Source organism: Bubalus bubalis, chromosome 20, assembly GCF_019923935.1.
Source record: "Bubalus bubalis isolate 160015118507 breed Murrah chromosome 20, NDDB_SH_1, whole genome shotgun sequence".
Taxonomy (NCBI): domain Eukaryota; kingdom Metazoa; phylum Chordata; class Mammalia; order Artiodactyla; family Bovidae; genus Bubalus; species Bubalus bubalis.
The window spans coordinates 46,992,528-47,008,922 of record NC_059176.1 but is presented as its reverse complement, the minus strand read 5'-3'; the positions used below and the strand labels follow the sequence as shown (position 1 = coordinate 47,008,922).

Here is a 16,395-nt window from a genome sequence, read left to right as displayed (position 1 = left end):
AAGGGGGCGACAGAGGATGAGATGGCTGGATGGCATCACCAACTAGATGGACATGAGTCTGAGCAAGCTCGGGGAGATAGTGAAGGACAGGGGAACCTGGCGTGCTGCAGTCTATGGGGGTGCAAAGAGTTGGACATGACTTAGTGACTGAACAACACGTGAGGGTGTCAAGTCTGAGGTGATGGGGGCTTTTCAGGAAGGCGGCTCCTCCTCTGGGCTCTGCCTGCGCTTGGGGAGAGCTGAAGGCCAGAGACAAGGGTTTCGAGAGTCATTTTCAGACCAGGGGACATGGAAGCTGTGAGTGTGGCCAAGATCACCTGGAGCACATGGACAGTGAGCAGAAGAACCAGATGGAAGCCTGGGGACTGCCAACACATGAGGAGCAGCCGAGGGAGGGAGTCAGCAAAGATTCCAGCAGGCGGTGGCCTGAGGTGATCACAGCTGAGCCAGGGGAGAAGGAAGGGTGAGTAGGAGCAAACAACACAGAGCAGTCAAGGGAGCACAGGGCAGTGTCCCTGGATTTCACAATTAGGCCCTCAGAAAATGTGATATTTAAATGGCAATCAGGACTTTCTTGGCATTAGTGGTTAGGACTCTGTGCTTCCACTGCAGGGGGTGCAGGTTTGATCCCTGGTCAGGGAACTAAGATCCCACATGGCATGACTCCAAAAAAGTAATAATAAAAAATAAAATAATATTTGTTTCCTTCTGGATTAATTTATCAATACAATTTTTAACCACCGGGCTTCCCAGGTGGCCCTAGTGGTAAAGAACGTGCCTGCCAGTGTAGGAATCCGCAGATTCGATCCCTGGGTCAGGAAGATCCCTTGGAGAAGGAAATGGCACCCCCACTCCAGTATTCTTGCCTGAGAAATCCCATGGACAGAGGAGCTTGGCGGGCTACAGTCTGGGTGCGTGCTTAGTAATGTTGGACTCTTCACGACCCCATGGACCGTGTAGCTCTCCAGGCTCCTCTGTCCATGGGATTCTCCAGGCAACAATACTGGAAGTAGGGTGCCATTTCCTCCTTCAGGGGATCTTCCTGACTCAGGGATTGAACCCACATCTCCTGAATTGGCAGGTGGATTCTTTACCACTGAGCCATCTGGGAAGCCCCTCTTTATCTGGGGCGTTGCACCAAATGTCGCTCTCCCAGTCATCATGGTCATGACCCTGCTGGGAAGCCCCTCACACACCCCTCCATGGTGTCACCCTGGTTTTTGCTGATGGCAAGACAAAAATACAAGAACCAAGTGTCCCTGTCTGACCATGGTGGGGACAGTGGGGATGTGACCACACGGACGTAGCCCTGCTGAGCTCCCGTGGGTCTTGTCTCTTCCCTCCTTCACTCTGATGTGCCCATAGGATGCTGTTCCTCCATCTCCTCCATCAGTACCACACAGAGAGGTCACTTCCAGCAGCTATTAGAGGACAAAGATGCTGCTATCCTAACCACACCCATATTATGCAGGCAACTGGTTTCTAGGCTCTGGATCCCCATCAGGAAATTTCACTCCTGAAACTCCAGGACAGCACACATAGCACTTGGGGGCCAGAAAAGCTTCAGTCCCATCCTCTAGTGCTGCCAAACTCTTCATTAGGAAAAGAATGGTAAATCACTTCAGTCATGTCTGCTGAGGCTGAGTACAATGACTACGTAGGACTGATGCAAAAGATACTGACTCCACAGTGTGCGGGTCCACCACTAGGTCCAAGGACACCTGGCCACTTCCTGGGAGGAGGAAGGGATGAATGAAGGTCACTCCCAGGGGCAGCATCACCAAGCAAGAGGCTCTGGGACTAGTGCTTTGTTCCCAAGCCCAGCATCCAGGACTTATGAAGACGGCGAGAGCCTGGATGTTCTTTGGGGTTGCTGGTAAGAACCCTGCTCACTACTAGACCGGCTGGATGGTCCTGGAATGTCCTCATCAACACAGCCTGTTGTACGGGTGCTTCAAGTGAAGCAGGACACATCTCATGATAAGTCTGTATCCCAACAGAAACAAAAGCCAGGGACACACACACACACACACACACACACACACACAACAGACCCAAAGGATTGTTCATTCTTCCTGGGTAGCATGTTCATTGCCAGGGACTACTTTAGCCAGGGTTTCCCTTAAAATGTTCCCAAAGTCAAAGAGTGAGGGGCTTCCCTGGTAGCTCAATGGTAAAGAATCCACCTGCCAATGCAGGAGACAAGAGTTCGATCCCTGGGTCGGGAGGATCTCCTGGAGAAGGGAATGGCAACCAACTACAGTATTCTTGCCTGGGAAATCCCATGGATAGAGGAGCCTACAGTCCATGGGGTCGCAAATAGTTGAACATGACTTAGCGACTAAACAACAAGGCCAATGGGGTCGTACAACGATGGAAGCACCGCTTTGCCTTCTCCCTGGATTATGATCCATCCTAGGTCCCCACATTCATTATTTGGTCAACAAAGCAATCAGAGTCTGCTGTCCGAAGGGGCTCTAAGTACTGCCTCCACTCTCCTGTGTGTCTGTGTAACTAAGCAGGATTATTCCATTGTGCGAAGGGGTAGACTCTTCAATAAGTAGTGCTGGGGAAACTGGATAATCACATGTAAAAGAATGAATCCTGACCCCTATCTTATGCCACTCATCAAAATAAACTCAAAATGGATTACAGACTTAAATGTAAGAACTAAAACCACAGAAGCCCTAGAAGAACACATAGGGGGAAATTTCCACATATACACCAAAAGCACAAGCAACAAAAGCAAAAATAAACAAGTGGGACTACATCAAACTAAAAAGCTTTTGCACAGCAAAAGAAACAATCAATAAAATGAAAAGGCAACCTATGGAATGGGAGAATATATTTGGAAACTATCTATATGATAAGGAGCTAATTTCTAAAACAAAGAAGGAACTCATACAACCCAACAGCAACCCCCCCCCCCACCAATAATTTGACTTAAAATTGGGCAGAGGACTTAAATAGACTTTCACCTTACATCTTACATCTTAGCATGGCTATTATAAAAAAGTGAGGCAGTGATCAAGACCATCCCCAAGAAAAAGAAATGCAAAAAGGCAAAATGGTTGTCTGAGGAGGCCTTCCAAATATCTGGGAAAAGAAGAGAAGTTAAAGGTAAAGGAGAAAAGGAAAGATATACCCATCTGAATGCAGAGTTCCAAAGAATAGCAAAGAGAGATAAGAAAGCCTTCCTCAGTGATCAATGCAAAGAAATAGAGGAAAACAATAGAATGGCAAAGACTAGAGATCTCTTCAAGAAAATCAGAGATACCAAGAGAACATTTCATGCAAAGATGGGTGCAATAAAGTACAGAAACGGTATGGACCTAACAGAAGCAGAAGGTATTAAGAAGAGGTGGCAAGAATACACAGAAGAACTGTACCAAAAAAAGATCTTCAAGACCCAGATAACCATGATGGTATGATCACTCATCTAGAGCCAGACATCCTGGAATGTGAAGTCAAGTGGGCCACAGGAAGCATCACTATGAACAAAGCTACTGGAGATGATGGAATTTCGGTTGAGCTATTTCAAATCCTGAAAGATGATGCTGTGAAAGTGCTGCACTCAATATGCCAGCAAATTTGAAAAACACACAGTGGCCACAGGACTGGAAAAGATCAGTTTTCACTCCAATCCCAAAGAAAGGCAATGCCAAAGAAGGCTCAAACTACCACACAATTGCACTCATCTCACATGCTAGCAAAGTAAAGCTAAAAATTCTCCAAACGAGGCTCAAACAGTACATGAACTGAGAATTTCTAGATATTCAAGCTGAATTTAGAAAAGGCAGAGGAACCAGAGATCAAATTGCCAACGTCTGCTGGATCATCTAAAAAGAAGAGTTCCAGAAAAACATCTACTTCTGCTTTATTGACTACGCCAAAGTCTTTGACTGTGTGCATCACAACAAACTGTGCAAAACTCTGAAAGAGATGGGAATACCAGACCACCTTACCTGCCTCCTGAGAAATCTGTATGCAGGTCAAGAAGCAACAGTTAGAAACAGACATGGAACAACAGACTGATTCCAAATCAAGGCTGTGTATTGTCACCCTGATTATTTAACTTATATGCAGAGTACATCATGAGAAATGCTGGGCTGCATGAAGCACAAGCTGGAATCAAGATTGCCAGAAGAAATATCAATAACTTCAGATATGCAGATGACACCACCCTTATGGCAGAAAGCAAAGAACTAAAGAGCCTCTTGATAAAAGTGAAAGAGGAGAGGAGAGTGAAAAAGTTGGCTTAAAGCTCAACATTCAGAAAACTAAGATCATGGCATCCAGTCCCATCACTTCATGGCAAATAAATGGGGAAACAATGGAAACAGTGATAGACTTTACTTTTTGGGGCTCCAGAATCACTGCAGATGGTGACTGCAGCCATGAAATTAAAAGGCGCTTGCTTCTTGGAGGAAAAGCTATGACCAATCTAGACAGTATATAAAAAAGCAGAGACATTATATTGCCAACAAAGCTCCGTCTAGTCAAAGCTATGGTTTTTCTAGTAGTCATGTATGGACGTGAGAGTTGGATCATAAAGAAAGTTGAGCGCAGAAGATTGATGCTTTTGAGCTTTGGTGCTGGAGGAGACTCTTGAGAGTCCCTTGGACTGCAAGGAGATCAAAGCAGTCAATCCTAAGGAAGTCAGTCCTGAATATTAACTGGAAGGACTGATGCTGAAGCTCCAATACTTTGGCCACCTGATGAGAAGAACTGACTCGTTGGCAAAGACCCTGATGCTGGGAAAGATTGAAGGTGGGAGGAGAAGGGGACAACAGAGGATGAGATGGTTGGATGGCATCACTGACTTGATGGACATGTGTTTGAGTGAGCTTTGGGAGTTGGTGATGGACAGGCAAGCCTGGCACGCTGCAGTCCATGGGTCAGACACCACTGAGTGAGTGAACTGAACTGAAGTGTGGATAAGGATGTGGAAAACGGGGAATTCTTGTCCACTGTTGGTCTGAGTGTAGTGTAGCCACTATGAAAAACAGTATGGAGGCTCCTCAAAAAATTAAAAATAAGGCTATCATGCAATCCAGCAATCCCATTTCCATGTATGGATCCGAAGGAAATGAAGTCATTATCTTGAAGAGATATCTGCACTCATGTTCACTGTAGCTTTATTCACAATAGTCAAGACATGTCCATCAATGGATGAATGTGTAAAGAAACACACACACACACACACACACAATGGAAAATTATGCAGCCACTAAAGGGAAAGAATTTCAGTCAGTTGAACTGAGGTGGATGAACCTAGAGTCTCTTATACAGAGTGAAGTAGGTCAGAAAGACAAATACAATATATTAACACATATATATGGAATCTAGAAAAATGGTACTGATGAAACTATTTGCAGGGCAGGAACAGAGATGAAGACGTAGAGAATGGACTTGCGAACATGGGGGGAAGAAGAGCATGGGATGAATCTGGAGATTAGCAGTGACACATATACACATATACACTATACACATATACACTACTGTGTGTGAAACAGGTAACTCACGGGAAGCTGCTGTGTAACATAAGGAGCTCAGCTTGGTGCTGTGAGGACTGAGAGGCGTGGGATGGGGATGGGTCGGGGGAGGCTCAGGAGAAGAGGGATGTATATACACATATGTATATGTATATATACATATACACATATGTATATGTATATATACAAAGCAATTATCCTCCAATTAAAAAAATTTTTTAAAGAACCAAATAAATAAATAAATAAAAGTATTATATGGGAAATACAGCAACAATTAAAAAAAAAGAAGGAGGAGGAGTTCTTCCACACCAGCTTTCGTCCTTTGAATGAACCAGCACAAACTGGTTTGGGAGCTTGGCAGCAAAAGGAGAAATATTGTGACACATCCCACAGTTACATTCACTTTTCCCCTTTATATCTAGACTCTTTCCATTTCTTAACAAAATATTCAGAACTGGGGGAGAGAGGAATATTAACACTAAATTGTCATTTGATAAGTGTAAAACCAAGGCTCAGAGAAATACAGTAATAAATCATAATTTATAAAAATATATTATGGATTTCCGTGGTGGTCCAGTGGCTAAGACTCTGAACTCCCGATGCAGGGGGCCCAGGTTAGATCCCTTGTTGGGGCACTAGATCCCACGTGCCACAACTAAGACCTGGCACAGCCAAATAAATAAATAAATTAAATAAATGTTAAAAAAAATACATTAGTTGGGTAGCTTCCACTCTATGCAATTGATCTGTAGTTAAAAAAAAAGAGACTTTTGCCTAAGTCTTACATAGAAGGTGTGTTCCTGCACTTTAATTAGAAAAATTCCCGATAAAAACAAGTCTTTTAACCGTTTATGGGTCATGGATATCCCTGAGAATCCACTGAAAGCTGTGAATTCTTTCCCCAAGAGTAGCCGATAAGGGCACAGATATAATTTTGTGTACAATTTGAGAAGCTCACCCATGTATCTCTTGGCAATTTCTGAGTCAAGGCTAAAGAAACCTGCTTTAAAGTGTTAGCTGTACAGTTTTTTTTTTTTTTTTTTTTTTTTAATTCTGGCAGTGTGCAGGTGGGATCTTAGTTCCTCAAGCAGGGATTCAACCTGCGTCCCCTGCACCCTTCCCTACATCGGGAGCACGGAGGGTTAACCATTGGACCACCAGGAAGTGCCCAGCAGTACAGTTTTGCAAGATGGTTCAAATCTGCACAGCCTACACCTGAAAACTTTCTAAGGGAGGAGGGGGATGCCTAACAAGTAAAAAGTGATTATGATGCTGTTTTTCAGTATTTGAATCGAAGCTTAAAATTATGGTTTGGCAGCATACACATGCAGATTAAAATAAAAGGTATTTATCAACCTGATACCATAGCCAAATGGTATCAACATTCAAGGTTCCAAACTGTTCTAACAAATGGACCCCTACACTAAAAATACCCTAAGGACACCCTGCAAGAACCACTAGCTTCTCTCTGTCTGCATCTGAGGCTTTCACGCCCTGTACTGAGGCCACATTCTTGAATCCTTGCTATAAGAAGGCACAGGAAACGTTCACATTGTTTACTGCAATGTACACACATCTGCGATTTAAGATGACATCTCTTCCCACCTAAAGGAAGACATTGTGGCACTAAGTTACTGGGTTTCTAGTAAACATTTTGCATTAGAAGAATGACTACACAAAAACTTGCCTGCTAAGTTAAGGATCCATAAAGTCTTCTTTTAACTTGGAGGCTGTGGTAACTGCTAGAAACTGCATTCGCGTTCAGCAGGCTTTCCCTCCTGGTGACCTCTGCGTGCCCAGCAAGCTGCCCCTGCCCGTTTTAGCCACAGTTCTACAAGTGGTGAAGGTGATGGTAACATGAGCTGGCTCCGGCTGCAAATAGCAACAGGCCTGCCATGAGTGAAAGCCCAAATATAGACCTGCCCACTGCTGACTGCTCAAGTATCACCAGCAGAAGTTACATGCTGTCCCCTGAGTTACTTCCATCACCGTGGGGACTGGAGTCTGGTGCCTCCATGGAGGGGATTCAGATGTCTAGTCATGCATAGAGGGTGGAGGGCTGTCACAGCAAGGGCCGGAGGCTGGCTGCAGGCCACAAAGAGGAGGAGGACTTCTGGGAGCCCCCAGGTATCCACCTGGCCTGAGGGGCTTTACCCAGAGTCTTTTCAACAAGCGCAACTCCGAAGGTAATCAAACACAACTTAATTTTTTTCTCCCACAATTCCTTGAACATTTACTCATGTATTCTCCTCTCAGGATAAAAATCCAGCACACCGGGGACTTCCTGCTCCCTCTTAGGTAACACAGTCCTAGGGTCATTTGAAGGCATAGTCTCCATTCAGTAATGGAAGGTACAGTCCAATATGTTAATTAAAAAGTCAAAGTTAGTTTGGACTTTTCAGGTGGCACTAGTGGAAAAGAACCTGCCTGCCAATGCAGATGGAGGAGATGTAAGAGTTGTGAGATCAGTCCCTGGGTTGGGAAGATCCCCTGGAGGAAGGAATGGCAACCCCCTGAAGTATTCTTGCCTGGAAAATCCCATGGACAGAGGAGCCTGGTGGGCTACAGTCCACAGGGTTGCAAAGAGTAGGACATGACTAAGGTGACTTAGCACCTAGCACAACACACAAAATTAGTTTGGCGAGCATCAAAATCTCCTCCGTTCCCCAGCTGAGGCCTCTGCAGCTAGAAATCTGCTTTTTCTCCCTGTACCTCCTCCCAAAGAAGCTGGTTTGTTCGCCAGGGGCAGGAGGCGATAACGTGATAAGGCAGCGCCTATCTGAGCTAATGCCACCGAGAGTGGGTGCTAGCTTCTGCTTCTCTGGGGCAGACACTCAGATCACTCTGAGCTTTTCTACATCTCTGGGAACCCATGATGCTCTCCCCTGGAGTTCCCACCGCCAGGCTGAGAACCCCTCTATTTCAGGGGTCCCTTGTACTCCTCCTCCAGGCTCTGGGGGGCCACCCCTAAGATTCCTCAAATGAGGTCTCCTCACCCATGCAGCTGGTTCTCTCAGGCAGGATCCAGGTGCCTCCTTGCTGGCTCAGTGGTGCAGCTGGCCCACATCTGGATCTTGGGATGCAGGCTCCATCCTTGGTCCTGGCAAACTCTGGGATGCAGACACTTCCAACGCAGCCACTCCACCAGCTCAGCCACCAGAGCAGCCAGTCCTCTTTCCTCTGGCCACCTGCAGGAAATACAGCAAACGCTCTGAAGGGTCCTGTTTTTGAAGACCCCTCACAGGGCTTAGGGGTAGAGGGTAGGATTTCCAATACCGCCCCTGCCCCGCCAGTCCAACCACAGCTCTCTCCAGAAAAATTGCTCCTCTAGTCTCCCTCCCAGACACCCTCTCTTCTTCACTGTGATCCCTTTTAATTTTTTTCCATTGGTGCAGAGTTCTGGGCCATTTCCTTTAAAAGTCTGCATGTGGTGATTTGATCTTAGAATTTGACATCTATTGCTTTTTTAAACCTTAATCAAAATTTTATTTTAAAAAACATTGTCACTGCCAAGTATCTATATGGCAAAAATATTGGAAGCAAATAAAACATCAAAAGCAAAAAATTTGAAAGAATAAATTATGCAAAGATGCATGTACTCTAAGAAAGTTCACCACAACATTATCTCTATTGGCAGAAAATTGAAGTTAATCTATTTCTACCAAAATAGAATCATTTAAATAAATCACAATAACGTCAACTCAGTATTGGCAAGTATTAAAATAATGACGTAGAGACCTATTTTTTAAATGTGGAAAATGCTCACAATATATTTGTAGAAAGAGTAGAAAGTAGAAAGACTATGCAAAATATTAGGGACAGGGGTGTACCTATGGCTGATTCTTATTGATGTATGACAGAAAACTACAAAATTCTGTAAAGCAGTTATCCTTCAATTAAAAAAATAAATTAAAAAAGAGTATGCAAAATATTTGGAGAAGGCAATGGCAACCCACTCTAGTACTCTTGCCTGGAAAATCCCATGGACGGAGGAGCCTGGTAGGCTGCAGTCCATGGGGTCGCTAAGAGTAGGGCACAACTAAGCGACTTCACTTTCACTTTTCACTTTCATGCATTGGAGAAGGAAATGGCAACCCACTCCAGTATTCTTGCCTGGAGAATCCCAGGGACAGAGGAGCCTAATGGGCTGCTGAATATGGGATTGCACAGAGTCGGACATGACTGAAGCAACTTAGCAGCAGCAGCAGCAGCATGCAAAATATTATTACAGTATAAAACCACCTGATGCAAAGAACTGACTTATTGGAAAAGACCCTGATGCTGGGAAAGATGAAGGCAGGAGGAGAAGGGGACTACAGAGGATGAGACGGTTGGACGGCATTACCGACTCAATGACAAGCTCCAGGATTTGGTGATGGACAGGGAAGCCTGGTGTGCTGCAGTCCATGGGTTCGCAAAGAGGTGGACATGACTGAGTGACTGAACTGAATAAATATATATACACACACACAAAGTGAAAGCAAGGTTTACGTCTTCTGAGTTATATTACTTTTATCTTTTTATCTCTGATGTGTCCATTTTATAATAATTATATTTACCATGTGCTACTTTTAAAAAGTCTTTATTTCCTGTTTTAAATAGTATATAGTGTTTGACTTAGAAAAAAGCAAATACTACAAAAGAACCAAAAAATAAAGTGAATGTAAACCAGTCATAGGAGAAGGCAATGGCAATTCATTCCAGTACTCTTGCCTGGAAAATCCCATGGACGGAGGAGCCTGGTAGGCTGCAGTCCATGGGATCGATAGGAGTCAGACATGACTGAGCAGCTTCACTTTCACTTTTCAGTTTCATGCGTTAGAGAAGGCAATGGCAACCCACTCCAGTGTTCTTGCCTGGAGAATCCCAGGGACGGGGGAGCCTCGTGGGCTACCGTCTATGGGGTCGCACAGAGTCGGACACGACTGAAGTGACTTAGCAGCAGCAGCAAACCAGTCATACATCCTGGTAACAACAATTATTAGGTTTGGTGTATACTTATCCATATTTTTTCTAAGAATATATACATTTATTCCCCTCACATGAAATAAAAATTATAGAAAGCCTGCTAATTTCATTTTGAAAAAGCAAAGAATTTAGAAAGACTAATAGAAATGATAAAATAATACAAAAAATACAGTTAAAAGACATTCTATAAAGAATATACACGGGCTTCCCTGGTGGCTCAGTGGTCAAGAATTCGCCTGCCAATGCAGGAGACATAGGTTTGGTCCCTGATCTGGGAAGATGGCACTTGCCACAGAGCCACTAAACCCATGCAGCAAAACTATTGAGTCTGTGCTCCAGAGCCTGGGAGCCACAACTACTGAGCCCATGTGAAACAACTACTGAAGCCCGCTTGCCCTAGAGCCAGTCCTCTGCAAAAAGAGAAGCCACCACAGTGAAAAACCAGGGTGCCGCAACTAGAGAGTAGCCCCTGCTCATTGCAACTAGACAAAAAGTCCGCTCAGCAATTAAGACTCAGCACTGCCAACAAGTAAATTAACTAAATTATTTTTTAAAAGAATATACAAAAAGATATTAAAACAGACTAGTTCAGTTCAGTTCAGTCATTCAGTCATGTCCAACTCTTTGTGACCCCATCAGATCAAATCAGATCAGTCGCTCAGTTGTGTCCAACTCTTTGCAACCCCATGAATCGCAGCATGCCAGGCCTCCCTGTCCATCACCAACTCCTGGAGTTCACTCAGACTCAAGTCCATTGAGTCAGTGATGCCATCCAGCCATCTCATCCTCTGTTGTCCCCTTCTCCTTCTGCCCCCAATCCTTCCCAGCATCAGAGTCTTTTCCAATGAGTCAACTCTTCGCATGAGGTGGCCAAAGTACTGGAGTTTCAGCCTCAGCATCAGTCCTTCCAAAGAAATCCCAGGGCTGATCTCCTTCAGAATGGACTGCTTGGATCTCCTTGCAGTCCAAGGGACTCTCAAGAGTCTTCTCCAACACCACAGTTCAAAAGCATCAATTCTTCGGCGCTCGGCCTTCTTCACAGTCCAACTCTCACATCCATACATGACCACAGGAAAAACCATAGCCTTGACTAGACGGACCTTTGTTGGCAAAGTACTGTCTCTGCTTTTGAATATGCTATCTAGGTTGGTCATAACTTTCCTTCCAAGGAGTAAGCCTCTTTTAATTTCATGGCTGCAGTCACCATCTGTAGTGATTTTGAAGCCCAGAAAAATAAAGTCTGACACTGTTTCCACTGTTTCCCCATCTACTTCCCATGAATTGATGGGACCGGATGCCATGATCTTAGTTTTCTGAATGTTGAGCTTTAAGCCAACTTTTTCACTCTCCACTTTCACTTTCATCAAGAGGCTTTTGAGTTCCTCTTCACTTTCTGCCATAAGGGTGGTGTCATCTACATATCTGAGGTTATTGATATTTCTCCTGGCAATCTTGATTCCAGTTTGTGTTTCTTCCAGTCCAGCATTTCTCATGATGTACTCTGCATATAAGTTAAATAAACAGGGTGACAATATACAGCCTTGACGTACTCCTTTTCCTATTTGGAACCAGTCTGTTGTTCCATGTCCAGTTCTAACTGTTGCTTCCTGACCTGCATACAAATTTCTCAAGAGGCAGATCAGGTGGTCTGGTATTCCTATCTCTTTCAGCATTTTCCACAGTTTATTGTGATCCCAGGATACCATGCTTCCCTGTCCATCACTACTCCCGGAGCTTACTCAAACTCATGTCCATTGAATCGGTGATACCATTCAACCATCTCATCCTCTGTCGTCCCCTTCTCCTGCCTTCAATCTTTCCCAGAATCAGGGTCTTTTCAAATGAGTCAGCTCTTTGCATCAAGGGGCCAAAGTATCGGAGTTTCAGCTTCAACATCAGTCCTTCCAAAGAATATTTAGGACTGATTCCCTTTAGGATTGACTGGTTGGATTTCCTTGCTGTCCAAGGGACTCTCAAGAGTCTTCTCCAACACCACAGTTCAAAAGTATCAATCTTTGGCGCTCAGCCTTCTTTATGATCCAATTCTCACATCCATACATGACTACTGGAAAAACCATAGCTTTGACTAGATAGACCTTTGTTGGTAAAGTAATGTCTCTGCTTTTTAATATGCTGTCTAGGTTGATCATAGCTTTTCTTCCAAGGATCAAGCACCTTTTAATTTCATGGCTGCAATCACCATCTGGAGTGATTTTGGAGCCCCCCAAAATAAAGTCTGTCACTGTTTCCATTGTTTCCCCATCTATTTGCCATGAAATTATGGGACCAGATGCCATGACCTTAGTTTTCTGAATGCTGAGTTTTAAGCCAACTTTTTCACTCCCCTCTTTCACTTTCATCAAGAGGCTCTTTAGTTCTTCTTCACTTTCTGCCATAAGGGTGGTGTCATCTGCATATCTGAGGTTATTGATATTTCTCCTGGCAATCTTGATTCTGGCTTGTGTTTCATCCAGCCCAGCATCTAGCATGATGTACTCTGCATATAAGTTAAATAAACAGGGTGACAATACACAGCTTTGACATACTCCTTTGGCCACTTGATGTGAAAAGCTGACTCATTGGAAAAGACCCTGATGCTGGGAAAGATTGAAGGCAAGAGGAGAAGGGGACGATAGAGGATGAGATGTTTGGAATGGCATCACTGACTCAATGGACATGAGTTTGAGTAAACTCGGGAGTTGGTGATGGACAGGTAGGCCTGGCGTGCTGCAGTCCATGGGGTCGCAAAGAGTTGGACACAACTGAGCGACTGAACTGACTAAGATGTTTTTCTGGAACTCTCTTGCTTTTTCTATGATCCAATGGACACTGGCAATTTGATCTCTGGTTCCTCTGCCTTTTCTAAATTCAGCTTGAACATCTGGAATTTCAGAATTCATGTATTGTTGAAGCCTGGCTTGGAGAATTTTGAGCATTATTTTACTAGCATGTGAGACAAGTGCAATTGTGCGGTAGCTTGAACATTCTTTGGCATTGCCTTTCTTTGGGATTGGAATGAAAACTGATCTTTTCCAGTCCTGTGGCCATTGCTGAGTTTTCCAGATTTGCTGGCATATTGAGTGCAGCACTTTCACAGCATCATCTTTCAGGATTTGAAATAGCTCAACTGGAATTCCATCACCTCCACTAGCTTTGTTCATAGTGATACTTCCTAAGGCCCACTTGACTTCACATTCCAGGATGTCTGGCTTTAGGTGAGTGATCATACCATCATGGTTATCTGGGTCATGAAGACCTTTTTTGTATAGTTCTTCTGTGTATTCTTGCCACTTCTTAATATTTTATGTTTCTGTTAGGTCCATACCATTTCTGTCCTTCATTGTGTCTATCTTTGCATGACATATTCCCTTGGTATCTCTAATTTTCTTGAAGAGATCTCTAGTCTTTCCCATTCTATTGTTTTCCTCTATTTCTTTACATTGATCACTGAGGAAGGCTTTCTTATCTCTCCTTGCTATTCTTTGGAACTCTGCATTCAGATGGGTATATCTTTCCCTCTCTCCTTTGCCTTTAGCTTCTCTTCTTTTCCCAGCTATTTGGAAGGCCTCCTCAGACAACCATTTTGCCTTTTTGCATTTCTTTTTCTTGGGGATGGTCTTGATCATTGCCTCTGGCACAATGTCACAAACCTCCGTCCATAGTTCTTCAGGCACTGTCTATCAGATTTAATCCCTTGAATCTATTTGTCACTTTCACTGTATAATTGTAAGGGATTTGATTTAGGTCATACCTGGATGGTCTAGTGGTTTTCCCTACTTTCTTCATTTTAAGTCTGAATTTGGCAATAAGAAGTTCATGATCAGAGTCACAGTCAGCTCCTGGTCTTGTTTTTGCTGACTATATAGAGCTTCTCCACCTTTGGCTGCAAAGAAAATAATCAATTGGATTTAGATATTGACCATCTGGTGATGTCCATGTGTAGAGTCTTCTCTTGTGTTGTTGGAAGAGGGTGTTTGCTATGACCAGTGCATTCTCTTTGCAAAATTCTGTAAGTCTTTGACCTGCTTCATTTTGTACTCCAAGGCCAAATTGCCTGTTACTCCAGGTATCTCTTGATCTTTTTACTTTTGCATTCCAGTCCCCTATAAATGAAAATGACATCTTTTTTGGGTGTTAATTCTAGAAGGTCTTGTAGGTCTTCATAGAACCCTTCAACTTCAGCTTCTTCAGTATTGCTGGTCAGGGAATAGACTTGATTACTGTGATATTGAATGGTTTGCCTTGGAAACGAACTGAGATCATTCCGTCATTTTTGAGATTGCATCCAAGTACTGCATTTTGGACTCCTTTGTTGACTATCATGGCTACTCCCTTTCTTCTAAGGGACTTTTGGTGGAGAGTTCTGATAAAATGTGGTCCACTGGAGAAGGGAATGGCAAACCACTTCAGTATTCTTGCTATGACAACCCCATGAACAGTATGAAAAGGCAAAAAGATAGGACACTGAAAGATGAACTCCCCAGGTCGGTAGCTGTCCAATATGCTACTGGAAATCAATGGAGAAATAACTCCAGAAAGAATGAAGAGATGGAGCCAAAGGAAAAACAATACCTAGCTGTGGATGTGACTGGTGATGAAAGTAAAGCCCGATGCTATAAAGAGCAATATTGCATATGAACCTGGAATATTAGGTCCATGAATCAAGGCAAATTGGAAGTGGTCAAAAAGGAGACGGCAAGAGTGAACATCGACATTTTAGGAATCAGTGAACTAAAATGGACTTGAATGGGTGAATTTAACTCAGATGACCACTATATCTGCTACTGCGGTTAAGAATCCCTTAGAAGAAACAGACCTGAATTGTAAGTAAATCATATTAGCTAACGTGATACATTAAAAACTAGTTTGAGGGAAAATAAATCACTTCAGCTAAAAGGTTCTCTCTCCAAACGACAACCAGAGCAGCTGTTAGGAATCCAAGACCCAGACCCAGGCTTCTTCCCTGCTCCCCGAGCTTCTTGTTCCTCCCCCTCTGTCCTGCAACCCCACTACCACTCTAGCAGCTCTCGCAGGATGGGAGCTGACACATACTGTATTTCCATCTACACTGTACATTTCCTAGATAGAGACCAGTGCTGCCTTATTCCTTGTTGTATGAACAGGTTCAGCTCCAACCACACTCCATCCCCACCTGAAAGTACATCACCCCATCTCCTTAAACAGGTCTTCAATAGCCAGGTGGTCTGAAGCGTCTGAATTGCCTGAGTGTCTGGGTATCTTAAGAAAAGTTTCTTTTCTGGATCTCAGTTTCCTTATCTCTAAAATGACAAGTTAGAACATGGATTGTATTTAAACATGTTGGTTGGGAGCCGGAAGGATTTGAAGATGGAGGTATCTTTTTTCTTTTTTGGGGGGGCATGCCCCCTTCGTGCGCAGCCTCCCAAAACATTATACATTACATAAAAGCTTGCTGAATGATACCAACAAACTTGTGGCTTCTACCTACTGCCTGGCACTTACGCCCTCAACAAGTAACTATTAAGTTTAATGTTTTACCTCACCATTCTTGAGCTCAGGAACGATGTATTCACTAGGGCCCTGATGATAGAAGACCAAGTCAACCGGTTTTCCGTTCTCAAGAGGCTCACAGTTTAGTGTAGGAGGCTAAGACAACAACTAGTTCGTTTAACAAATATTTTTTCAATATCAGTGTGTACATAGGTGGAAAAGGTGAGGCAAGAGTGGTAATCCCAGCATCCGGGCGAGGTTGCGACATTGATTGACTCGGAGCGGCGACCTCCTGACCATTTCATTGGTTGTCGCAAACCCGCCCATCTATCATCCAACCAATCGCGGAAGCGTTGTTGGAACCTCCCAGGCAGCAGACAGCCAATCAAAAGTGCCAAGGGTGGCGGTGGTTGGGGTGCTGACGCCGATTCCAGTTCAGCGAAAAATGACGCCGTCCGGACTG

The 16,395-nt window shown here is 43.9% G+C and overlaps 1 protein-coding gene across 3 annotated transcripts in view; it reads right to left on the bottom strand.

Annotated features, from left to right (window-relative positions):
• Positions 1-16,348, bottom strand: part of FSD2 (fibronectin type III and SPRY domain containing 2) — a 44,946-nt gene extending 28,598 nt beyond the window's left edge. The window contains exons 1-3 of one of the 3 annotated variants that reach the window (XM_044932839.2): positions 15,981-16,348; positions 8,492-8,683; positions 7,183-7,367 (exon numbers count right to left, since the gene is read on the bottom strand). The gene's annotated coding sequence lies outside the window, so the exon portion shown is untranslated. The remainder of the gene's footprint in view (positions 1-7,182; positions 7,368-8,491; positions 8,684-15,980) is intronic. The other 2 variants (XM_044932840.2, XM_044932841.2) reach the window with 2 other exon arrangements.
• Between the last annotated feature and the right edge of the window lie 47 nt (positions 16,349-16,395).